Here is a 25,638-nt window from a genome sequence, read left to right as displayed (position 1 = left end):
GGTGTGGACAGGTCAGCCCAGCACACAAAATGCGATGGCTGCAGGGGCAGGAAACTGATACTAGCCTGGGCTACATAGCAAGGCCCTGTCCCACACACAGTTATTTCAATTGTGATAAACACACAATTAAACTATCAGCTATTTTTAGAGGCACCCTTCACAACTATAAAAACATTTATGTTCATCAGAGTCCTGGGGATATACATCTTTCACTCAGGAGACAGAAACAGGCAGATCTCTAAATTCCAGGCCAGCCTGGTCTGCATAGTGAGTTATGGGTTAGGTAGGGCTACACAGAGGGGAAAAAGCCTTCATATTAAACAGCTAAAGAGATAGGTTTTTGGTTAAGAGCACTGGCTGCTCTTGCAGAGGATCCATGTTTGAATCCCATCACCTACATGGAGGCTCACACCTATCTAACTCCAGATCTTGGGGGTCCTCATCCCTTTTCTGATCTCCTCAGGTACCAAAATAACCATGAAGATTGCATACATGCTATGTGATGTGATGTGTGTGTGTGTGTGTGTGTTCATATTGTGTCAGAAAAAAATAGTAAAGTTTCCATTAAGGCTGAAGACTTAAGTTCAACAACCAAACAGTACTGGTTCATTAAAAAAAAAAAAAGGTTTTACCCTAGGTGCCTGGACTATCTACTTCTGGGTTAACTACTATCTATCTATCTATCTATCTATCTATCATCTATCTATCTATCTATCTATCTATTTTGGTTCTTGGCTACACAAGCAAGTGTTGGGTGTGGGTTTTCTTGTGGAGAGGGCCTTAAGTCAATTCAGACACTAGTTTGCTATTCCCACAGTTCTGCGCCACCGTTGTCCTTCATATTTTGTAGGCAGGACAGTTTGTAGGTCAAGGGTTTTGTGACTGGGTTGGTTGATGTCTGCTTTTCTCTTTGAATAGCGCTCAGAGTACCCTCCCTCACCCAAGAGACTAGAAGGTAGGGATGCAGCTTCCTGTATGACCCAGATGACTTCCCCATGTTCCATGTGTGGTGTTACCTCAGCAATGGGTCCTGTTGGCAATTTCTGGAGAGCAGCCCTGTCCTGTGTCTTAGCAGCAGCCTGGGTGGTTTGGAGATTTCCATGGGGCACCCTTGACCGACAACTGAATTGAATGCAGTCCAGTCCTACCACTGGAATCCTTGCCTGGTGAAGGAGATGGCCAGTTGAGACTCCATTACTAGGAGCCATCACTAGTAATGGGGGGAGGACACATAAAGGGAGGGCAGGACAAAGAAAACAAGATTTCCCACTAACGTGTTATTACTAAGACAAATACCAGATAGGAACATTCAGACCCTGCATCATGCTGACATGACCAAAATCAGGGGAAGGGGTGTTGCTCAAAGATGGTGCTTACTATGCCCTGGGCCTAGGCTGATTGACAGTGAAGGTGATTTTGTGAGTCCACCTGAGACAGCATGACTGACAGTGAAGACTCCAAGCAGCAAACTGTACTAATAGTGTTTGAGTTCCTCCATGTCTGCGGGACTTGAACTAGGGAGGCTGGAGTCTGTGTCAAGACATTAGCTAGGTGTGGGGTGCAGGGGACAAGAAAGCAGCATGCCAGATGGGAAGGATGTTGATTGCTGTGACTCGGATTCGAACCAAGGTTGCTGTGGCTACAATGCAGAGTACTAACCACTCATAGTATCGCAATGAGCCTCGCGCCTGATGGTGGGTGCTCACCAGAGTCTCAGTCAAGTTCAGATTGGCTCATGCCGGGTGGCTTTCTTTAGACCAGCCTGTTCTGCAGAAGTGATTTCTCCAAAGCTTATGCACTGTGAGCAGTACCGAGTGCAGGCATCTGTGCCTTGGTTGGATGGTGAGGGCAGTCACTAACTGAGAAGTCCATGGGTCGATGCCACTCTTGTAGGTGCAGTATTTCCCCCAAGCACATGAAAGCCCTCCATCGCCCTCCTCTCCGCGGTGGCTGGGGCACCTGGGTAGGGCACGCACTGCTCTGTGGTCCTTCTGAAGAACTGTGGAGCAAACCAGTGGCCCCGAGCCTTCCTTCCATCGATGCTGCTTACCTGCATCTCTTGGATTTATTTTGGTATTCCCACACCAAATGGTTTTTTTAAATAACTTGGTTCTAGGGTTTTGTGTTTACAAATTACATATTGGTTGCCCTGTGATATGCATATCTTTAGCCAGTGGTGTAAAGTTTACCCGTTTTTTCCTGTGCTTTGGTGACTTGCTGTCCATAATCATTTTTTTTTTTATTATTAAGAAAGGAGTCTCAGCTGAGCGGTGGTGGCGCACGCCTTTAATCCCAGCACTCGGGAGGCAGAGACAGGCGGATCTCTGTGAGTTCAAGGCCAGCCTGGTCTACAAGAGCTAGTTCCAGGACAGGCTACAAAGCCACAGAGAAACCCTGTCTTGAAAAAAAAAGAAAGAAAGAAAAAAAGAAAGGAGTCCCATTCTCCCCATTCCCAAATAAACCAGACAGCAGGTGGAGGTTTCCACAGGGGTCCCCTCTCTTCCCACACCAAATAAAAATTGGCTTTGTTATTTTCCCTGCCCACTCTACTATCTAGAAAGAGCAAGGGCTTCTTACAACAAAAGGAGGATCCATAACTAACTAGGCTACATTATGGCCATGTTAAAGGCCTCCCATCTCCGCAGAGCTATAGGAATTATTCACTGCTGGTCTCATCAGAATCTAGTCATCTCTAAGGGATCAGACTCCATCATCTCTAAGGGAAACAACCAAGCTGACCAAGCAGCCAGGGCAGCAGCCTTCCAGGCCCAGACTTACCTCAATCACCTCAGGGGGTTCATACAGTACGGCCCACATTCTCACAGTCACCACCTGACACTCGGCCAATTCTGTCCTACCTACATCAACTCTTCATCCAAATAGTCAGGCTCTGTCTCACTTTGTCAAGGCTCATCTCCAATCCACCTGGGAGACTTAAAGTTCTTAAAAATGATCACTGTGTCTTATAAAATCTGTCAAAGGTTAGATTCCAAGTCCAAGTATGGTAACTTCCCTTTTCCCACCCACCAGGTCAGGGTTTCCCTTCTAGGGACTGAGTGGCAGCTTGATTTTACTCATATGCCCACAGTCAGATGGGTTAAATAACTCTTGGTTTTGTTAGATACCATGTCTGGGTGGATTGAAGTGTTTCCTGCCACTAACAAGAGGGTCCAGATAGCTTTTGATGTTCTTCTCCAGGAAAATAGCCCCAGATTGGAATCCAAACCTCTCTTCAGTCAGATAATGGTCCAGGGTTTACCTCCCAGATCTCTCAAACTTTATCTAAGGCTCTTAACATTCCCTGGCATTCTCATATTCCATACTGTAGACCCATATTTCTACATGGTATGGCGACCAGAATCCCAGGCCACAGTTTGCACCTGCAGCACAGGAGGTGGTCACCTCCCTAACAAAGGGTCAGGATATGCTAATGTTGTTCTGCTCCTTCTTTGTAATGTGGAGGATGCTTGGGATAGAGATGCTAATTTGACCTATGTGACAGAGCTGGCATCAGTGCAGGAAGATAGGGAGACAAAATGGGCATAGAAAGGTGTGGTCAAAGGTGGGGACGAGACCAGAGACATTCGCCTGGTTACCTCGGAAGCAGAATGCCAATGAATTTCGCCCTCAGTTTATGTTCTGGTATATAAGTCTATTTGGAGAAAAAATGCAGAGGAATTTTCAGGATGTGAACTCAGGATTTCATGAGGGATTCCTGAGAATCTCCTTCCCGATAAAGCCATTTGAGTTGTGAGTTTATTCCCACGCCTCTCCTCAGGTCCAGGAGAAATAATTTAGGCTCCAGGCTAGCACCAGACCCTGACATAATGGTGCCCGTATGCGAGACTGATTGGTGAACCCCAAAAAACATGGAAGAAGTGACCAAACGTACAGAGGAGAACGTGAGGAACCCACGAGAAAAAAATTGCAGTACAGGTGCATATGTGAGTAATGTGCACTCAGAAATAAAGAATAGAGTTTCAAGAAGTATAGAGAAGTGGGAAGTTTAAATCAGGAGCAAAAATTTGTAAATAATAAGTTTCATATATGGGATAAGGAAGGAGTATTCAGTAGATATGTTGATAGCTAAAGGGAGTTAAACTGGAGCAGAAACAGAGGCAGAGAGATTTAGAGCCTGTAAGCATGCTAGCCGCAGAAATGCAACTTTTATCGCTAGCTAAACAGGTAGGAGAAGTAAAGGAACTATGGCATTTGGCCCAAGAATCGCCTAGGTTACTGCTAAGATTGAGACGCCAGGCGCCGGGGGCACACAGTAACCAGCTGAATCTAACCCACCTGCGGGAGTACGTTTAGAGAACAAATTTTACCCCACACAGTTGGTAGCCCAGAGTCGTCTAATAGAACAGCGGAGAGGATTCAGGAATTCTCCTCATTTTACGATTACAAGTTAAAATTAAAAAAACAAAGTTTAAAATCGGTATGACTATACACACCAGAGCTTGTGATGGCAGACTGGCAGACGGAGGGAGCCTGTGTCCTGCCCCCTGCCAAGTGGCCTGGCTTCAGCAGGGAGTTGAAAGGCAGGTTTGAAAAAGTAGCCTCAGAAAGCTGCAGCTTCAGGACAATTAAAAATAAACAAGCAGGTTAAATATGCTTCTTTTTCCAGTTCACAATTTTGCTTCTTTGTCAAAAATCTGCTGTTAGTAGGCATGTGGATTCATACCCAAGGTGAACTGATACCAGTTCTTTTGATCCTCATACCTTCTCAATGTGTTTTCAGTACTGTGGCTCTGTAGTGAAGTTTAAAACCATGGATTGTGATGCATTCAGAAGTTCCTTGATTTACAGGATTTATAAGATTGTTTAGGCTACCCTGAGTATTTTTTTCTTACAACGTTGAAGATTGTTCTTTTGAGGTCTGTGAAGAATTTTGCTATAATTTTAATGGGCATTGCATTGAATCTGTAGGTTTCAGTAAGATTGTCATATTTGCTGTGTTGGTTCTACCTTCACAAGAGAATAGGAGATCTTTCCATTTTCTGGTGTCTGAAATTTCTTCTTGAAAGATTTAAAATTCTTATCATATAGAATTTTCTACTTGTTTGGTTAAAGCTACTCCAAGATATTTTATGGTATTTATGGCTATTGTAAAGGGTGATGCCTCTCAGGTAACATATTGTAGAAGAGGTGCATTTTGGGTAGTTTCCAAATTCTGTCTATGACAAAGTAATTTTGCTATAAACATAGTTTGGCGCATGTCCTTATTGGTTGAGCATCTTTGTTGCATAGGCACAAAACTGGTATTGCTGAGTTTTAAGGTAGATAGTTGCCTAATTTTCTGAAAAATCACCATACTAGTATCCAAAGTGGCTGTGCCAGTTTGCACTTCCACCAGCAATGGAGAAGTTTTTTTTTTTTCCTTTACCGCACATTCTCTTTTTTTTTTTTTTTTTTTTTGGTTTTTCGAGACAGGGTTTCTCTGTGGCTTTGCAACCTGTCCTGGAACTAGCTCTGTAGACCAGGCTGGTCTTGAACTCACAGAGATCCGCCTGCCTCTGCCTCCCGAGTGCTGGGATTAAAGGCGTGCGCCACCACTGCCCGGCTCCGCACATTCTCTTAAGCACAAATTGTCAACAGTGTTTTTAATCTTGGCAATTCCTACAGGGATAAGATGGAATCTCAGAGTTTTGATTTGCATCTCTCTAATGGTTAAGGATGTTATACTTGAGCATTTTTAAGTGTCTTTCAGACATTTTAAGATTCATCTGTTGAGAATTGTTGGTTTAGGTCTGTGCCATATATTTTTTATTGGGGACTCTGGGGACCGCCCCCCCTTCCATCTTGGGACCTTCCTCCCTCAATCACCAGGATCTCAAATTTTATCACCAGGAGAAAAAATTTTTCTAGACACAATCTTCAGCATTGCCAGCATCTTGTCAGGTCCAAGCTGCCTGTCAGCCAGTTCCCCAAAGACCAGGAAACCCTGAAGTAACCAGCTACCCCAAGACGTGGTCAAGCATCCCAACTGTCTGACGCCCACACATCAGCAGAAAGTAGTCTTGTTAGACGTGATGCCCCATTCCTGCCCATCTGTTACCTTTAACCTCCCAATTTTCATAATAAATATAAGGGTGAAATGTTATCATTTCTATCACCCGTAGTTCTGCCAAAATGTCTAGACACCTGAAGCACTGGCACTTCTGGGTTCCAAAGCAAGGCACGCACCATCAAGTGTTGTGGCAACGTACATAGCCATCCAGGGCCTCAAAGCCTGTGTGATCTTGATCTACCCTGCAGAAGCTACAGCTATGTAAGCCACGTCAGTATGCACATATGCTAGGCGGTTTCAAAGCTGAACTCGCCCACTCCGTATTTTCTTCTCAGCACCAGCTCTCCCCAGGCCTGTGCACGCACGTGTCTTTTCCTCTCTCTAATAAACATCCTTCCTGTGTACACATTCACGGCTGTGGGATGCTTCAGATGTCATGTCTGTGGTTTCCATGCCTCACATCTTGCTGCCTCACTTTTAACAACAGAGATGAAACAGGGCCAAGGAAAAGGATCTCAGGCCCAGAGCTGGGACCAAGCAATGGCCGTCACCTTAGGGAGCAACACATTTCCGGGCCATAAGGACCTACCCACACCTACCCGCGCCTACCCGCACCTACCCGCACCTACCCGCACCTACCCGCGCCTACCTGCACCTACCCGCGCCCACCCGCACCCTCAGAGAAAGCCCAGACATTGTATAGCTGTGGTTTCAAATCCACAACACGAGGAGAGGATGGCCCCAGTTTGAGTTTATTGTTAGGACTTGGAAACAGAGGTGATCTCTGTCCATTGCTAACTGTCCTGAGAGCGTCTGTTAGCTTGACAAGTTCAATTTTCTTTTATTTGGCTTCCTTAATGGTTAACAAATCTGCAGATAAAAAAATATGGTTGTCATTCTGTCTACTTGCCTTATTCCCCGGCAAAAATCACAGACAAGATCTAGACTGTAAAGCAGACTGGTAGGAGCGCTGGCTTCACACGGGGTCCCAAATATTAAAGGACACTGAGGCTGAGACGTGGAGTCTGAGGACTCAGTGAAAGAAATGTTTTCTTAGTATTTGTTCGTATTATTAATGGGTGCTGCCATTCCTGTTTCGAGAATTGACATCAACAACTTCTCAGATAAATACGTTCTTTTTGTAGTGAGAGCGAAGCACATTTATCTAGATATTTTCTCATCACAGACATGGATGTGGTCCCTGTATTTATTATCACCAGTATTACTGTTGGAAGTCAGGCATGGTGCTACACATCTCTTAGCAGCATTTGTGGTGGCGCAGGCTTTTAATCCCAGCACTTGGAGGCAAAGGCGGGCGGATCTCTGTGAGTTCAAGGCCAGCCTGGTCTAAAAGAGCTAGTTCTAGGACAGACAGGCTCTGAAGCTACAGAGAAACCCTGTCTCTGGGGAAAAAAGAAAAATGAAAGGAAAAAAATGAGGGTATTACTGAAATTTTGTTTGGGGGGGAAATTACTGGTGCCAGGAAGTAGTGATACAGGCCTTTAATCCCAGCACTCGGGAGGCAGAAGCAGGAGAATGGCCTGGTCTACAGAGAGTTTCAGGACAGCCGAGGCTACACAGAGAAACCCTGTCTTAAAACAATAAAACAAAAAGTTTAAAAATTGACTGTTTAGACAAAAATAGTAACAATAAATTGTGGGGTCTACAAACTTGGAAGAAGCAAACTTCACGGTAAGAACCGCATAAGCACGGGGAAGGAAGAACAGTCCTTGAGCACAGGCTGTGGGAAAGTAAAAGGTGGTGCTGTAAACCTTAAAGCAAAATTTCAAAATTTATCACGGCCAATGAGCCAATAAAATAGCGAAAATGTCATGAGGGTAAACCCACAAACTAAAAGCAGGACCCATTGCGAGAGGGGCGTGATGTTTGCAGGTAAGTGGCGCGCATGAGCCTCAAGGGTCTGCAACTCTTTGGAGACCGTGGAGATTTCTCACGACGCGGGAAGAAAAGCCGGGCTGTACGTGGCAGATAGACTTAGAACATAAATGTGCGTCCGAGAAAGCTAGCACACGCATGCGGAGAAGTGACTGCGTGTTCAGAGCACAGGGTGGGTGGGGCTGAGTCGGGGCTGGGGAGGGGGAAAGCAGGAGAGACACCATGATCAGGTGGGTGGGCTTTCCCAGGCTGAGGCTCACCCATTGCACTTGGGGTGTTCTAACCTCTGCGATTTAGCTCCCAAGTGCGGGAAACTGGACTGCATAATTTGTGGCCGTGGGGAACTGTGTTCGCTCTCTCCCCTAGTTTTCCTTGTAGTTAAAAAGAGGTGGTCGGATTTTGTTTGGGGGTGGGGGGGAGGCTGATGTTTAACTACAGCACTGCTCGACACGTGTTCTCTTGTGGATGCGCTTCTCCTTGCTTTCTTTTCCTTGCGGTGGTCATATTAATCCGAGTTCCATCTAACGTCCTGTGTGGGTGTACGTTTGATGTGTACAAAAGGAGCGAAAGCAATCCTAACGTCCCCCAAAGACGGTAAAGATGTTTCTGTCACTGGCAAGTGCCTGCTTTTATTTGTCTTTTCCGGTCTGTAACCCTTGGAATGAGAATGTAATAAAACAAGCCAACAAAGGTTTTGCTTTTGAAGCTTTCGTGTATGAATATTTTGCCTACTTTGTACATGAAATACTTCTCAGTTGTAACACTGGTACCGTAGAGGTCGGAAGAGAATCCTTATGTGGGTTGAGAGAATGCTGAGTTAATCCTGGTGGGGACTGTAAGTTTTAACCAAGTGTGTAGTTGGCATTACAATAGTCCTAGGGCTCTGCGGTTTGTGTCTTCTAACCTATTTTTTTCCAAGTCTGCGTTTAGGATACTATTTAGTTGCTGTCCTCTACAAAATTGTCATCAGAAAGGATGGTTGCAGTGAGAGACATCCAGCTCTGAGACTTCTATTTGGCTCCATTAACTGCAGTTCAGGGATGCTGAGAAAAACCAGGACAGGATCCACAGACATGAAAAGCCTTCCAAATCATTCCACTATTTTTTTCTTTTTCTTTTCCTTTTTTTCTTACTTTTTTGTTATTGTTGTTTTTGGGTGATGGTGGTGGAGAATTTTTTTTTTTTCCTTTTTAGGGACAGGGTTCCTAGACATGAAAGGCTTTTGTTGTGGTTTTTAAGACAAGGTCTCACTCTTCAGTTTTTCCTGGCCTGGAGCTCACTATGTAGGTAAGGATGATCTCAAACTCACAGAGATTCTCCTGTCTCTGCTGAGTTTAAATTTCCTGAATGCTGAAACTAAAGATGTGTGCTACCACATCCAGATTTACAGTCCATTTTAACCCCAATAAACTTGACAGTCACCTCCCTTTTCTGGATCTCTTGCAGCCTGGTGTTACCCTATAACTCAGTTACAGTCTAGAGCAGATAGGCAGAAGCCTCTGGGGATGGTACTCTTCCCTGAACAAACTGTTTGCATACCTTCTGCCTGCCCATCCTAGTCTCTTTTTCCTGCCCAGAATATCGGTATGAAGTCATCTTCTGCTATGAGAATAAAAACCTCAGGGTAAGGTGTCTGAACGGAAACAGGAAGACTCTGTTTAATTACAGCTGTGGTAGCGATATTCGATATTCACAAATTTGTGCCGGTACTCATTGACAAATGAGAGTACTTAGCTGTTTGAGCCATTGCTAATTAAGTTCACTGTTAACATTTCCAAAATCAGTCTGAAAGGATAGAGTACTGGTCCATTCTCTGGTCGCACAGAAAAATTGCGAGGGTGGCAGGCAGAAGAGGAGAAAAGAACAAGTTGCATTGGCCGGGAATCGAACCCGGGTCTCCCGCGTGGGAGGCGAGAATTCTACCATTGAACCACCAATGCATCCTCAAGAAGGCTTTGTGACAGCACATTGAGAAAACGTGAGAGAAACCACGTGTCTCAGTGAATTTTTACTGAAAACAGCTATGTAAACGTTTTCCTCATGACTTTTTGAATTTTCCATTCCTGACAAGGAAACACATGTCCTCCTACATGCTAGACTGTGATAAATCTGGGCCAGATTTGCCACTCAAGGACTTTCGGGGCATGACTTTCAGCTCATTAGAAAGGAAATGCTAATTCCGGTTCCAAACTCGTACGTGGCTCTGAAAAGCCTCCTTTTAAGTTTGCCAGTGTCCAAACCATGCTCAGTTCAGACGTCGTGGAAACACCCTGGATGTAGATCCTGGGGACAATTCTATACCACACCCTATCTGTGTGAATAGACGGAGGAACACCCTTCTCGGGCAGGCCTCACTCTCGGTCCACTGGAGTAGACAGGAAGAGGGAGAGGTGTGAACGAAGCCTGAGCCTACTTCCTCTCTGCATATGCTTCCTGGTTTGTACTCAGTACATCTCAGGCACCATCCTGCCCTCACCTCTATTAGGAATTGTGTCCCCTTGTACTGTAAGCCCAAAAGAACCCTTCCTCTCTTAATTTTCCTAATGTCAGGTGTTTGGTCAAAGCAACAAGGAAAATAACCAATCCGAGGAATAATAGAGAAGGTTGTCAGCATGATAATTCTGCTTGTACGGAGAGAACATGCATCCCCACATCCAACACAGACAAAAGCAAGTCATAAAGAAAACAGAAGAGCACTGGGCATGGCTTACATCTTTAATCCTAGAATTTGGGAAGCAGATCTCCATGAATTCAAGGTCAGTCAGGGCTAGGGCTACATAGAGAGACCTTGTCCAAAAAAAAAAAAAAAAAAGGAGAAAAGAAAAAGGAAAAAGATGAGGAACAAATGTCTGGGACCATCAAATTTCCCCTTTCTGTTGGACAAGCTGTTTGCAGGAGGGAGGTGGGCTGACTTCAGTCAGTCTTCTCTGGTCCTGTGCCAACCCCAAGGACTCAGTTATCATCACTGGGAAGCAACCATGGAATACCAGGCATGCCAAGGCCCAGGGAGCCATTTCCATCAGTGAAACAGAATCAGACATGTCCTGGGGTTAGCATTAGGAGACAGGACTTTCAGTTATTATGCCTAAATTCCATAGGTCCAGATCTTCAAAACGAGATTCAGAATGTGTAAAATCAACCAAGGGAGACAGCAGAGATTAAAAGTAAGATGTTAGAGAAGGCAGCTTCCCTAGAGGGATTAGTCGCAAGTTACACATCGCAGAACACCTGATCAGGGAAATATATCCTTGAGCAATTGAGAATGTCCAATCTGGGGCTGGAGATGGCTCAGGGGTTAAGGCCACTGACTGCTCTTCCAAAGGACCCATGTTCAATTCCCAGCATCCACACAGTCACCCATAACTCTTACTCCAGTCTCAGGGTCTGGTGCCTTCTTCCGGCCTCCTAGGGCATCAGGCACACATGGGTTGTGCATTTATATATGTTGGCAAAACCCTATACATATATAAAAAACTTAAAAATGTAAAAAAAATATTCAAACTGAGATTTAAGGACAAAAAAGAATTTTTAAAAATGGACAGATGCATGAATTCTAAGACAAACTTAAATGATCTAATATGGGAAAACTGGGCCTCATGAAAACTGTGGGTAGAGGAGAAGGAAAAATGTTTGAAGAAACAATGGCTGAAAACCCCAGCCATGGCAAAGATTATAGTGTGGAGTATCTGCCAGAGAAGATTACTCTGGTGTGGGAGGTCCTTCTCAAACACCAGAGTTTGTTGCTCTTATTGCTTATTGAATAAAGAACTGCTTTGAGCCTATGGCAGGGAAGAACAGAACTAGGCAGGGAAAGCTAGGATGTATGCTGGGAGAAAGAAGGGCAAAGTCAGAGAGAAACCATGGAGCTGCCAGAGATAGACACCAGAACTTTAGCCAGTAAGCCACAGCCACATGGCAATATACAGATAAAAAGAAATGGGTTAAATTAATATAAGAGTTAGCCAATAAGAAGCTAGAGCTAATGGGCCAAGCAGTGACTTAATTAATACAGTTTCTACGTGATTATTTCGGGTCTAAGCTAGCCAGGTAGCCGGGAACCAACAAGCAACCCCTTCTCCAACACTACTCAGACATGGGTTTAGACCAATAGAAAGGCATTAGTAAGCCAGGCATGGTGGTGCAGGCCTTTAATTATAGTACTTGGGGAAAAGAGCCAGGCGGGTCTCTGTGAGTTTGAGGACAACCTGATCTATAGAATGAGTTCCATAACAATTGTTACACAAGAAAAGCTCTGTCTCACAAAACAAAAACAAGAAAGGAAGTCATGATTAGGAGCTGGTGGTGACCACACTGGGTGTTCAGGATCCCAGTGTAGATGGAACCTTTCTCAGGGTGAGCTTTTAAGCACAAAAACCTCATTCTGGGGGTGACACGCCTAAGTCAACAAGAACAGTTCGCAAGAAGCAGAACCACAGAATCTGAAAAGCAAGGTTAGTACATTTATAGACTTTCTCAGACCTGTGGACTTTGATGGACTAGGTCATTGTTTTCGTTTTGGCAAGCGCAGCTGTCTACGAGCGGAGTGGGCTAACGGAGGTCTGGGCCTGTTGCAATTGAAGGAAGAGATGCAAAGACTTGAGAAACTCAGTCCAGGAGTCATTGTGCGGAAAAAGCCCCAGACAGGCTGTAGTCAACTCCAGGGAAAACAGTGTTGTATATGCACAGGAACAGAGAGGAAACGCATGTCAGATTTCTTTCTGCAATTCCTAAGACTCCATCTGACGGCATGTAAAAGAGGACACAGCAAGGAAAACCTATGCTATAACATAATCTTTTATGCTATAATCTTTTTGTCCACTGTGAAGATGTGTCTTTGCCGAGGTGCCTTCTGATTGCTTTAATAAAGAGCCAGTAGCTAGCTAGGCAGGAAGAGTGGGGGGCGGAGAGAAGGAAAGAGAGATAGGAAGAGGTTAGATGGGACTTCCAGCTAGAGAGAGGAAGAGGAGATGAACTTAGGCTCTGGAGAGACATCAGAGGACATAGAGAGGAAATAGAAGGTACAAGATGGAAGAGAGGTAAGAAGTCACAGGGCAATTGTAGGTTAATTTAAGTTCTAAGAGCTAGTGGGACAAGCCTGAGCTGTAGGCTGAGCTCTCCTAATGAATAAACCCATATCATTATTTGGGAGCTGGCTGGCAGAATAGAAAAAGACTTATTAAAATAATATTTATCTTCTAAAAATTGATAAAAAAATTTCAGGCATAAACCTGAAATCCCAACATTGGAAAAGCTGAGGCAGGAAGATGGGGAGTTCAAGGCCATGTTCTACACATAAGGAACTGAGGCCAGCCTGGGCTACATAAGGTCCTACTTTAAAAAATAATTCATCTAAAGAAGGGCATTTCCGGAGGTGCTGAAATATTTCACTGAGAGATGACACACTGCTTAAATTGGAAAGGGAAGAATGTCACTTAAACATGGTCTGTGGAAAACAAAAGGATGTCAGACAACCCTATAGCAAGTATTAAGAGTTTTAGAAAATACACCTCCAAAGGAGAGAAAAAAATTAATGAAAGTTTTAAAAAGTAAAATATATAAACACTAAAATAGGGCAACTGGGCTCCCTCACCCCCAGAAAAACTTAGATCATTGGTCAAAGACATGGGGACAAGAATGGGAACCAAAGCTCATGTCAGAACCAAATTAATTCAAATTGACACAGAAAAATGGCAAAAAAAAAAAAAAAAAGAGAAAAAAGAAAAAAAAAGAATGCCTCCATTGTGAAGAACTCCGAGACTGCCGGTGACTGCGGTGCCTGTTTTGTTATTTCAGAGTCTGTGTGCAGCGGGTTTCCTCGTTGGCTCTTTGAAAGGATCCCAGGGAATGACTTTTAACTTTTATTTTTTATTTGATTATCCCGTTGTTGTTTTGAGTAGGGTCTTACTGTGTACCTCTGGCTGAACTCACTGTGAAGGCCAGGCTGGTCGTAGCTTCTCGAAGTGCACCAGACACAGCAAAGACTTGGAAGGCAATGAAAATGTCTTGCGAATAAAAGCACAAAAAGAAAATGAAAGTGGCGAGGACGGAACTTTTTACCTTCATCTCATCACACACCCTCACTAGCCAACTGAACCACAGAAGAAAACAGGAGTATTTTCTGTCATTGCAGCAAGAGGAAGTCTCTAGCTCGATGCTAGCCGCAGCCACAGCATTCGGTGTCACAGGCCACTCAAAGGAGACGATAACTAGAAACAGATCCATCCGCGCCCCGCTCGCTTCCAGCGGAGCAGCGGGTAGTCGAGTTACCGCGCAGGCATCCCGGGAGAAGCGGGCGCCAGGGTCAGTGTTAGGCGGAACTGAATCGAGGCTTGACCAGTTGTACAAGCGCCGGTGACGTCCGTGTTGTTCCGTGTGTGTGGCTCGCCGTGATCGTATAGTGGTTAGTACTCTGCGTTGTGGCCGCAGCAACCTCGGTTCGAATCCGAGTCACGGCACTATCGTCCTTCTGCCCGGCGATTTATTGCTCCAGCTCTGAGCTCGTCCCTGCCAATGCTCTCCTCTGCTCTGCAGAGCACAAACACGGGGAACTGCTCTCTCAAGCTCTGGGAGGGGAGACAACATTCCCCCTCTCCACTTCCTCCACTCCATTATCTACAATAGCGGCCAGCAGGTGGCAACCTTACACTAGGGCCAGCAGGCACTCAGCCTCACAGATGTTCCTAGAATCACCTCCCAAGATCTGAGATTCAGGCAGATTTCCAAATTCAGCTCCATTTTTTGTATTTATATTTTCTTAGGTGCTATTTAGCATACATTTGTATATCAACGTATCACCATCTCCTTTAAGTACTTTATCACTAAAATTTTAAGGTTTGGTCTATGACACATCAAATTAAGTTGGGTGATACTAGGGTTCAAACCCAGGACCTTGTACATGCTAGGCAAGCACTATACTACTTTATACCCACAGCCTCAAATTCATGTTTATGTATAGTGTTCTACAGAAATAAAGTTGATGACATTTTGCTCTCCACCATGGACACCGTGTTAAATTGTTCTGACAGCATGTATTAACGCTATTTTCTTTCCCTCTCTGAACTACTTCAGCTTAAACCCAATTGATTAAAGAACTATGAATTGATTTCAAATCTCATTATTCATCCTTTATGTATTTGTGCCTCCTGTTGCTACTCACCCATTGTCTAGTCTGACGTGGCTTTCACTAACTCTAAAGTCAAGTAGTTTGTCCTTTTCCTCCAACGACACACCACTGGGCATAGCAACCACACTCCTGAGCAGGCCCGTGTTCAGAAATAGTTGTCCAGCAAAAATGAATTTCTCATTTGTTTTGTGGACTTTTTGTTTTGTTTTGGCATCTTTTGTCTTATTGTGGTTTTTTTTTGTCTTATTGTGTTTATCTGTTATTATTTTCAGTGTTTTGTTTTGAAGAATGTGAGAAAGAAAGGGCATGAACGTGAGTGGTTGGGAGGATTCGTGAGGAGTCATGGGAGGGAAAAACAATAAAAATACATTGTATGGAAAAAGTTGTGCCATTATGTCTGCCTATATTTCATCTTCTTATATAGTTCAAAATATTCTGGGATCTTACCCTTCACAATCATTGTGAGTACATGCCTTCCAATATGGGCTGGTTGTCCCCTGTGGCCAAAAACTCCAGTAGGCCAGGCAGGGACTGTTGGAGAATTATTATTTTCAGGTTTGTGACTTTTGTTTATACTGCATTTGTTTAACTCTGTGAAGCTGTGGTTCTTTGCCTGTGTAAAACACCTGATAGTCTAATAAAGAGCTGAACAGCTGGATGTAAGGGCGATCTGGCTGCGACATCTGTAACCCCCTTGATCGCCAGGGTTGATTCGGCTGATCTGGATGGCTAGGCGGGTGTCCCCTTCCTCCATCACCGCTCCATGTGCGTCCCTCCAGAAGCTGCGCTCAGTCAAAGAGGACGACCTTCCCTGAATAGAGGAGGACGGGTCTTCAATTAAGGGTATATGAGTAGCTGCGCTCCCCTGCTAGAACCTCCAAACAAACTCTCTAGAGATGAACGGCCAATAGTGAGGCAGAAGCAAGGATCGGCAGGGCTGGTAGGCAGAGAGAATAAATAGAAGGAGAAATCTGGAAGGAAAGGAGCAATGAGAGAACAAGGGAAGGAGGACATCAGGCCAGCTATACGGCCAGCCAGCCATGGAGTAAGAGTGGAAGTAAGATATACAGAAGAAAAGGAAATAGCACAGAGGCAAAAGGTAGTCAGAATAATTTAAGAAAAAAGTCAAGCTAAGGCCGGCATTCATAACTCAGAATAAGCCTGTGTATGTGTGATTTATTTAGGAGCTGGGTGGCAGGTCCCCCAAGAGTAAAACATTCACAACATGGAACACACTTACAGACCAATATATAATGCTGTATTGGTGAATCCTAAGTTGGAATGGAGAGCCGAAGATGTTGGAGATGCCAGGCTTGTAGGCCTACCTCCAGCAAGGACAGGCACAAAGCTCCGGATCAATCCAGCAGCCTGTAGTAGCTCAGATTCCAACCCTGCTGTCATATAAATCTGCTTGCTTTTCTGCCTTTTTGCTCCTCTCTCTGTCTCCCCTCCCCAGTAGGCCTTGGTAGGGTGATCCCCAATAGATCTTTTCTACCCACAGAGTAGTCCAATTGGGTAGTTTCTCTGTCCAGTCAATTATACTCATTTCACCCTTTTGGAATGGGGATGTTTATGGTCTGCCATTGTATATTGAAAGTGTGTAACTTGAGATTTTGATTTCATAGTGAAGAATCCAAGAATAAGAATAAAGAAATAGCCGGGCAGTGGTGGCACACACCTTTAATCCCAGCACTTGGGAGGCAGAGGCAGGCGGATCTCTGTGAGTTCGAGACCAGCCTGGTCTACAAGAGCTAGTTCCAGGACAGGCTCCAAAACCACAGAGAAACCCTGTCTCAAAAACCAAAAAAAAAAAAAAAAAAGAATAAAGAAATATAGGTCCCACAAGTAAAAATGTAGAAATACAGAAGTATAAAGTTGTAAGCCCAGAAGAATGTCAGCAGCTTTTTTAACAGCTTAAGGATTAATTGTTAACAGTGGGGTACTTTGCTTTACAACCCATAGCTCTGTCTGCAAGGCTGAAGCGGCCCTGTGCAAACCAAGGGTCAGCTTTTAGATAACCCCAGCCACTCATGACCAACAACTGATGTGAGCCGAGTTAGCCTTGAAAGGATGGGGTGTATGTGACTTTTCGGTTTTACACTGTCCCTGCTCTGTAAAACTGGCAGCATCGGAGGAGGGCAGTACTTCAGTGGACACTGTTGGGGAGCACCAGGGAGAACGACAACTTAAAGACAAACGCTCCTGTAACTAAAATCCCTGCCCATGGAAATAGTAAAAAAGGGCAATTTGTATCTGAGTTTTACCTCGCAATTGTAAAAATTTCTTGTTGCTTCTTGTTATGAAAAGGGGAGCCCGGAAACAGCCCATGACCACAGCCATCTCTGGCTGTGGCCTCAGCTAGCTGGTAAGCTTTTGTGCCCCATGGAGATTTTTTTTTTTAATTTTTAATTTTTTTCCTGGAATAAAGTCTGCTTCTGGCTTACTAGACTTTGGTGGTCTGTCCCTATCTTTGCGCTACCCCTATGGGCCCAACAATAGTTAAGAATTGTCTTGAGTCTCAAAAGTGACTGAGCTGCTGTATGGTGCTAGAACTGTTGAGACTACGGGACTCTTGAAGGTGAATTGAATGCCCTTTGCTATATGAAATGGCTCTGATGGAGGAGGAGCAGAGTGTTCCAGCGTGAATATAAAATATCCGCTCCAGGCTCTCGGGATGGAGCACATGTTCCCCTGTTAAGGGGCTATCCAGAGAGCTTGTCTTTCTCCGCCCACCAAGATGTGGATACGCACAGTGCAAGGACTGAGCCACTGTAGCTGCCCTGCCTTCTCCCCTGCAATGCTCTGCAGTCTCCGAAACAAACAAGAGGAAACCTCTCTTCCCTTAGGGTGCTCTGCCGGGTCCTTGTCACTTCAGTGAGGAAAGTGAGTGGTGCGAGCTGAGATACAAGGAGGAGGCATAAGCTAGACTCAGCAAGCTGAACTTAGGGCCTGCGTCTGGACACCTGGTTTTGGAGGACACCGATGGGCACATGCAGACAGGTCACTGGAAGCAGCAGATAAATGAAGGACACTTTATAGTTTTCATTTACATGCGATTCTTTTTTTTCTATTTTTGTAAATATGGTGACCCCAATATGTGGCAAACGTTTGGTTTTGTTTGTTTGTTAATGTTTTCCAAGGCAGGGTTTCTCTGTGTGATCCCCATTATCCTGGAACTTGTTCGGTTGACCAGGCTGGCCTCAACTCATTGATCCACCTGCCTCTGTCTCCTGAGCGCTGGGATTACAACGTGGGTCACCATACTTGTCAAGTTAAATACATTTTTGCAATAAACTCTTGTGTCCCCGATTTTAGATCAAAGAACTCTTAGAAGCAGTAGAGCTGCAAAGTAAAAATCTTTATTATGGCACCGGGCCTAGGCACTCCCCACTGGAAGAGGGATGGAGTGGCAGCAATATTGGGATACACACACAATTGATGGGGGAATACAGAGATGCAGGGGTCAACCATAGGTCAGCCAATCAGGACGGACAGAATATCCACAACCTCACAAAAGCAGAACTGCCTGTTTACAGAAGAGTTTAGCGAACGATCAGCCAACTGGAATAGGCGGCATGTTTATAACCTTAAGACTAGGACACACTTGGTATCATTCCTTAATCATCATTGTGACAGGTTTTACAACCTCATGCTTTTTAACCACCTCTAAGGTTACAACCCCACTATGACAGACTTTACAAGTCCATGTTTCTGTTGTGGGATATCTGTACACTGTGTGAAGGTGTATTGCTGTGGTCGGTGTAAGAAAGAGCTGAATGGCCAGTCAGGCAGCGGTGAAGCGTGCTTTTAATCCTAGCACAGAACAGGCTCCAAAGCTACACAGAGAAACCTTGTCGGAAAACAAACAAACAAAACAATCAACCAAACAAAAGAAAGAGAGAGTTGAATGGCCAATAGCTAGACAGGAGAGGATAGGAGGATTTCCCGGGAGAGAGAGGAAGAGGAATCAAGGCAACTGGATTTCACCAAAGACTCGTAAAAAGTCAGACATAAGGTACAGATCAGAGGTAACCAAGCCACGTGGAAGAATGCAGACTAAAAGAAACAGGAATCCCAGCACTCCAGAGGCAGAGGCAGGCTGATCTCTGTGAGTTCGAGACCAGCCTGGTCTACGAGAGGTAGTTCCAGGATAGCCTCGTAAACGACAGAGAAACCCTATCTCGAAAGAAAAAAAAAAAGAAAGAAAGAAAAAAGAAAAGAAACAGGTTAATTTAAGTTATAAGAGTTAGTGGGACAAGTCTAAGCTAATAGCCAGGCTTTTTATAAGTGTTAATAAGTCTTCATGTAGTTACTTGAGGGCTGCTGAACCTGATGAGAAAGTATAACTACATGTTTTCCCAAAAGCAAATGTTTTATCTCCTGCTTTACTTAGAGAGATTCACTGACTCCTTTGGCAAACATGGGGGTCATGCCAGACCCAGGTGAGGAATTTAACTCGTCTAACACATGTAAAGAAAACAGATCTGCTGTTCAAGTAGCTTCGGTCTCTGCGCCTTGGGGCACAGCACTGGCTCCATCTTAAGGTACATAGGTCTGGTACCTGTGGCTATTTATTTTAGTTTAAGAATTGCCCTGGTTGTACAAGATTTCTCAGAATGGCCTATGGAGCTATTTTTGCTGTGTTGTAACTCAGCAACCACTTATCACAGGTGAATGAGATTTGTAAAACCTGCCCAGCAACTTAGAGAATTTTCTCTCTACAGGGGTCGAATGATCTCATGTACTTCGTGTTGGTGGAAGATAGAGGTCTGCTGGTACACACCAAAACCAGCGACAGGCTGTGAGGCCATAGCGGCGAGCAACCATCGGCTATTTGGGATTGGAGATAATTCTAGGTGATTTGTCTCTGATCCTGCAACACTCCATCCAGCTCTCCGCTAGCAAGAAAGTTCACCAAGCCAACGGGGCAAAGGGGAGGAGTGTGATGTCACCCCTGGGTGCAGGTTGGAGGCAGGGTCTATGCAGATGAGGAGCGCGCAGGGACTGTCACATCCTCAAACTCTGCGGAAACGCGAGGGATTTCCAGCGCGGCGTGGAAGTCACCGCGGGTTCACGAGTAGCAGCGGTGCCCAGGAATGGGGTGCGCGTCCGGGCAAGTCCTGAAGTATGCACGGCGAAAGGACCATATGTTCAGAGCGCAGGACCGGTGGGGCTGAGTCTGGGCTGCAGGACAGCAAGGCATACTTACCTGGCAGGGGAGATACCATGATCACGTAGGTGGTTTTCCCAGGGCGAGGCTCACCCATTGCACTTGGGGTGTGTTGACCCCTGCGATTTCCCCAAATGCGGGAAACTCGACTGTATAATTTCTGTTAGTGGGGGACTGCGTTCGCGCTCTCCCCTGATACTGTCGTAAAGAAAAGGCTATATAAGTGGCGTTTGTGCCTCTAGCTAACTGAAATAGACGTGGGAAATATGTATTACCGGATTTTTATTTTCCTCTTCGCCGCACCTGTTTTTTCCTATTTGATAAGAAAATTGGTATTGGCTTTATAGAAGTTATCCTTAGGAAATCAGGTACTATGTTAATGAGAAAACGTCGAAAGCTTTGAAATTATGAGTTTTTTTACTTGAAAGCCTGAGTACTTTTTGGCAACTGTCAAAATCTAGGTTGGTACTCCACTCTACCTTTTTTTTCCCCTTAGTTCCTGTGCTTAACATGCACCAGACCCTGACTCACTCGGGAACAGCCCATCCCTTCTCAAAGAGTGTTTTAAATTACCCCTAATTGATACCGTTGTTAGGAAGCAATTCTCTCTCTCTCTCTCTCTCTCTCTCTCTCTCTCTCTCTCTCCCTCTCTCTCTCTCCCCGTCCCTCCTCAGGTGTTTTTACTGTCACACACACACACCCCTTATCCTAGTGGAATATCGTCTTCCCAACACGCTCCAGTGGCTTACTAGTCACCATTCTCTCGGATATGCCTTGGGGCTCCACCGGGCTCCGGATCCTCTGATGCCCGCGGTGCGTAGCCACACGTACACCCCCAACCAACCCTCGCCTCGCCGGTCCCTCTCCACTCCAGGTCAAGTTCGTCCACCTCTTCCGTCCGGACTTTCTGAGCAAGGGCACCACACTCGCCGCCTTTCCCACGCAGGCCCCGCCGAGGTTCCAGCACACACCAGCCCCTCTCACGTCCGTGCTCGGGATCTGCAAAGGACCGGACCCTAAAGCACACTTGGGCTCCTTCCCCGACCCCCGGGTGGCGGCGGGGTCTTAACGTACGCGCGAGGTCGGGAAGCGGGGCGTCCGGGCGTCCGGGCGTCCGGGCTGTTGGCTTTGAATCTTCCAGCTCCGGTTGCTCGGCTGCGGACGGGGGGGTCTTCCCAGGTGTGGCCGCTGCGGTGTCGCCGGACTCACTAAGGAGACAGGGCATTCGCTTAGGCATCGTCTCTGTGGTGCAATCGGTTAGCGCGTTCGGCTGTTAACCGAAAGGTTGGTGGTTCGAGCCCACCCAGGGACGATGGCTCTCAGGCTTTAAACAGTCTAAAAACACAGGTCAGTCGCTCGTGTGCGAGCATGTTGATTGTTAGTCTGAAAGTGCACGCTTCTACCGCTTTCTCAGCAAGCCTCCAAAAATTCCTTACTAAAGTGCCTGTCGTACGTTTTTACGGCCTGGCCCGCTGGCAGGGAAAACGACAAAGCTAATTTTTATTTTGGGCGGGAAGGGTGACACCTGTGTACCCCACCTGCTGTCTTTAGTTGACTTGGGGATGGGTAGAATGGGAACCCTTTCTTAATAAAGGAAAATTATGGAAAACAAGTCACCAAAGCACAGGAAACGGACCAGATTTTAATAAAACAGATAAAGTACACCACCGGCTAAAGATTTGCGTACGACAAGGGCGATCTCAACGTAATTCCAAATCACAAACCTTAGAACCGATTTCGAAAACCATGTGGTGTGGAAACGCCAAAATAAACCACAGAAACGGGCAAGCCCGGCGGTGTTTGGTAAAGGAATCCGGGAACTGGCGGTGATGGTTTTGGCCTCTGTAGGCGGGCAGCGTCTAGGAAGGCTCTGGACTGCTGGTTTGCTCCCCAGCTCTTCGGAAGGACCCCAGGACAGTTCGCCCCCTACCCAGGTACCCCAGTCACCGTGGAGAGGAGGGCGATGGAGGGCTATCAGGTGCTTGGGGAAAATAGTACACCTGCAAGAGTGGCATCGAACCACCGACTTCACAGTTAGCGACCGCCCTCACCACCCAACTGAGGCACAGATGCGTTCACTTGTGCGGGCGCTGCTCCCAAGCTCCCAACCCAGCTGCGTTGGAGAAATCACTTCTGCAGGACAGGCCGGTCAGAAGTCTCGAAAACCAGCTCAGGCTGGCCTGCGCTCAGTGCTGACCTCCGCCCCAGCACCGATGCCAGAAGGGAACAGATGCACATCTGGACTGAGCCACGGTCTTATAGTACTCTGTGTTGTGGCTGCAGCAATCTGGGTTCGAATCCGAGTCATGGCACTATTGTCTCTCTTGCCCATCCCAGCATACTGCTCTCTTACCCCCTGCACCCCACGCCAAGCTAATTTAATGTCTTGCCACAGACTCCAGTCTTCCTTGTTCAAGCCCAGTTGACCGAGGAACTCAAACATTATCATTATGGTTTGCTGCTTGCAGTCTTCTCTGTCAATCACACAGTCTCAGGTGAACTCACAAAATCGCCTTCACTGTCAATCACCATAAGACTCTCACTCAAGTCTGGGATAACATGACCCCCCCCCCCCAGGAAACAAGAAAAAGAACACACCAATTGAAGGTCGTGGGCTACATTCTTAGGTAAACATTCTGACACTAGAACAAGACAAAGAAGGCTCAGCTCACACCCTAGACCAAAATATTCTGTAGGCAAACCACTCCCTGGGTGGAATCCATTGTTATCTCCTTAGGGTAGGACCTTAGTCAGATCCTTAGACTTTCGTTTGGGATAGAAACACATCTATTTCTCTATTCATGAAATACAAGGTCTGCATATTAGCCACACCTGCGGACAATAACCTTGAGAGAGCAGAACTCTAGGCTCTAAATCTAGATGGGATCATTATCTGAGGTAGAATCAGACGGTCACCTTGAAGGAAAAGAGCTAAGTTCCAACTCTCTGACCTTTGCTCAAGGTGAAAATACGCTCACTTTTTCGGGCCCCAGAGTCTATTGGAGTCTGTCTCTCCTTAGCTCTCAATAATAAGGCACAACCTGTGATGAGGATCAAACCAGCCAAACACAAAAACTGTCCCTTCAGCAGTGGCCGGGATGCAGCACAGGGCACTGACTTGTGGAGGGAAAGCGCTTCTACTTCGATCCCACACTGCAGAATCAGGACGTCATAAAAACTGACCATGTTTAAGTTACATGCTCAGTACACGACACACAGCCTCCACAGGCACACACGTACACGACACACAGCCTCCACAGGCACACACGTACACGACACACAGCCTCCACGGGCACACATGCACACGACACACAGCCTCCACGGGCACACATACACACGACACACAGCCTCCACAGGCACACACGTACACGACACACAGCCTACACAGGCACACACGTACACGATACACAGCCTCCACGGGCACACACGTACATGACACACAGCCTCCACGGGCACACACGTACACGACACACAGCCTCCACGGGCACACATGTACATGAAACACAGCCTCCGTGGACACACATGTACATGACACACACAGCAAAATTCTAATTGGTTTTAATAAATAAAAACCCAAGTCAGATATGGAAGTAAATGCTGAAAGATCAAAGAAGCAGACCAGACAGCCCCTGGTTCTTACCTCTAACAAATCCTCTGACTGAATGGGTGATCCTGTCTCACCCAAGTACTGAAGTTAGTAACCTTTCCACGTGATTGTGTGAATTACCAAATCTTTGTTTGGGGAATAAAGAGAAAGTCACATTAGAGACAAAAATCACATAACTATGTTGTTGTTTTGTTTACAGAGGACTTGTTTTGGCTTTAGAGACAGCATCTCACTTTGTAGCCCTGGCTAGCGTGGAGCTCACTCTACAGACCAGGCTGGCCTCGAAATCACACAAATCTACTTGCCTCTGCTTCTGAGTGCTGGGATTAAGGCCGGGCACACCCTGTGGGCTATGTGATTTCTGTTTTACGTGTACAAGTGTTTTGCCTGAAGTGTGTAGCATACCGAGTATATGCCAAGTGCCTGCAGAGGCCAGAAGAGGGCTCTGGATTTCTTGGAACTGGAGTCGTGGCCTTTTGCTGGACAGTTTGTGGATGCTGGAGAATATAGCTGGGTCCCTGCAGACAGCAACTGCTCCTAACAGCTGAGCCACGTCTTTAGCTCCCAATACAGTAGTTTGTTGAAATAAGGAGCGGAGGGCTGCGTCCCCGGTACCCGGCCGCCCCCACGGCTAGCTTTACCCGAAATAATTACACGGAAACTGTATTCTTTTAAACACCGCTTGGCCCATTTCTATCTAGCCTCTTCTAGGCTAGCTCTCGCACCTGGACTAGCCCATTTCTAATAATCTGCTGTAGCCCACGAGCTGGCTTAACAGGAATGATCTTAACCTGCCTCTGTCTGGAGTGTGAGAATCATGGCGACTCACTGACTCAGCTTCTTTCTCCCAGAATTCTGGGTGGGCCTAGCAGGAGCTGAATCACATCTGCCTGGGAGAGAGGAGCATGGTGTCTCTGTCTGAGGCATCTTACATCACTTCCTCTTCCTCCCAGCATTCCGTACTGTTTACTCCGCCTACCTAAGGGTTGGCCTATCAAATGGGTCTAGGCAGTTTCTTTATTAATAAGAAATCACTCCCACATCAGTAGTTTGAAATTTTCTTTTAACAAAATTGTGTTTTTTAATCTACCAAATATTAATAGCATGGATAGCAATGAGAGGTGAGACCTGTCAAATATCAAGACTTGTATGTTTGTGGGCTTAACTAAATATAACTCCCCTTTCTCCCCGCTCACTATATAACTGTCCACAATCTTAACACTAACCAATAAAATCCTAATAAACTAATTCCAATGCTATAGAATCATTACCACAAGCTTCTTAATGTGTCTGAAATTTATCTCTTTTTAAAAATGCAAACATTCCTACGAACTCCAGAGAGCCAAATTGGACCCAAATGAACAGACCAGACTTGCCCAGAATAAGTATCATTTCCTTCCTTGATCTTGGGACTCCTGGGAAACTCCCTCCTCTATCTTGGGGACTCTGGGGACCCCCTTCCATCTTGGAACCTTCCTCCCCTGATCACCAGGATCTCAGATTTTATCCCCAGGATCTAAACGTAATCTTCCGCATTGCCAGCATCTTGTCAGGGTCAAGCTGCCAGCCAGCCAGTTCCACAAAGCCTGGAAAACACTGAAGTAACCAGCTACCCCCAGGATGTGGCCAAGCACCCCAACTTCCCAATGCACACAAACCAACAGGAAGCAGTCTTGAGAGACGCGACGCCTCATTCCCACCCATCTGCTACCCTTAACCCCCGAATCTTTATAATAAACAAAAGGGTGAAATGTCAGCATTTCCGTCACTTAGCGTTATGGCAAATGTCGAGCCACCCCAAGAGTAGGCACTTCCGGGATCCACGGCCACGC

The 25,638-nt window shown here is 45.8% G+C and overlaps 5 non-coding genes across 5 annotated transcripts; 4 read left to right on the top strand and 1 right to left on the bottom strand.

The window, feature by feature from the left end:
- Positions 1-8,111: 8,111 nt before the first annotated feature.
- On the top strand, positions 8,112-8,270 carry LOC121451165. The gene has a single exon (XR_005974695.1). It is a non-coding gene; the product is annotated as a U1 spliceosomal RNA (small nuclear RNA).
- Positions 8,271-9,775: 1,505 nt separating this feature from the next.
- Positions 9,776-9,846, bottom strand: Trnag-ccc. Its single transcript has one exon. It is a non-coding gene; the product is annotated as a tRNA-Gly (tRNA).
- Positions 9,847-14,289: 4,443 nt separating this feature from the next.
- On the top strand, positions 14,290-14,361 carry Trnah-gug. The gene has a single exon. It is a non-coding gene; the product is annotated as a tRNA-His (tRNA).
- Positions 14,362-20,230: 5,869 nt separating this feature from the next.
- Positions 20,231-20,394, top strand: LOC121451150. Its single transcript, XR_005974682.1, has one exon. It is a non-coding gene; the product is annotated as a U1 spliceosomal RNA (small nuclear RNA).
- Positions 20,395-21,437: 1,043 nt separating this feature from the next.
- Positions 21,438-21,511, top strand: Trnan-guu. The gene has a single exon. It is a non-coding gene; the product is annotated as a tRNA-Asn (tRNA).
- The last annotated feature ends 4,127 nt before the right edge of the window (positions 21,512-25,638 follow it).

This window comes from Microtus oregoni, unplaced genomic scaffold, assembly GCF_018167655.1.
Source record: "Microtus oregoni isolate MIOR12 unplaced genomic scaffold, Mior012 000007F_ref0000211, whole genome shotgun sequence".
Classification (NCBI taxonomy): Eukaryota; Metazoa; Chordata; class Mammalia; order Rodentia; family Cricetidae; genus Microtus; species Microtus oregoni.
Note: the sequence above shows the minus strand (reverse complement) of the source record. Positions and strands in the feature narration are given on the sequence as shown.